Source organism: Argentina anserina, unplaced genomic scaffold (assembly GCF_933775445.1).
Source record: "Argentina anserina unplaced genomic scaffold, drPotAnse1.1, whole genome shotgun sequence".
In the NCBI taxonomy this organism is placed as follows: Eukaryota; Viridiplantae; Streptophyta; class Magnoliopsida; order Rosales; family Rosaceae; genus Argentina; species Argentina anserina.
Genome location: NW_026089532.1, coordinates 239501 through 240229, shown reverse-complemented (window position 1 = coordinate 240229; position 729 = coordinate 239501). Strand labels below are relative to the sequence as shown.

The 729-nt window shown below is 44.6% G+C and overlaps 1 non-coding gene across 1 annotated transcript; it reads right to left on the bottom strand.

Moving 5' to 3' along the window:
- Window positions 1-323: 323 nt before the first annotated feature.
- LOC126804953 (small nucleolar RNA R71) lies at window positions 324-430 on the bottom strand. The gene has a single exon (XR_007673810.1). It is a non-coding gene; the product is annotated as a small nucleolar RNA R71 (small nucleolar RNA).
- Between the last annotated feature and the right edge of the window lie 299 nt (window positions 431-729).

The window sequence follows — 729 nt, the reverse complement described above, 5'->3', positions numbered from 1 at the left end:
CTGAATCACCTTCATGCATTGCTTTCACTCCACCTAATGAAGCCAACTTCTCCATTCCGGTTCAATTGCTTGGGCAGCTGCCTAAGTATTCTGGTTCCTCAATGGAAGACCCTAATGTTCACCTTAGGGAGTTCTTGGACATTTGCAAGCTCCAATCGATTCATCATCTGTCTCAAGAAGGCTTGAGGTTGCTTTTGTTTCCATTTACCCTTAAGGACGATGCTAAACGTTGGTTGTACTCTCTGCCTCCGGGAATCATCACCACATGGGATGAAATGACTAGGAAGTTCTTGAAACAATTCTTCCCTGCTCAACTCACGAAAAGACTAAGGAGGGAGATTCAGAACTTCACTCAAAAGGATGGTGATTCACTCTATGAGGCATGGGAGGAATTTCAGGAACTACAAAGGAAGTGCCCTCACCATGGTATTTCATTGGATGACTTGGTGCAATTCTTCTATGAAGGACTCGACACCACCAATAAGAGCATGGTGGACTCGGCATGTGGCTGCACATTCATGAACAAGACCAGTCAAGAAGCCTACACCTTGATTGATGACTTGGCCGACAACAATCGCCAATTTAGTTCTAAGGAGAAGAGAGGAAGCAAGAGCCGTGGGGTGTATGATGTTGATGCAAGAAATCAGATGGCTACTTTAGAAAGAAAGCTTGACGTTCTAGTCAAGGCATTCAATGGTTCCAGCATCAACAATCAAGCATGTGGCATTT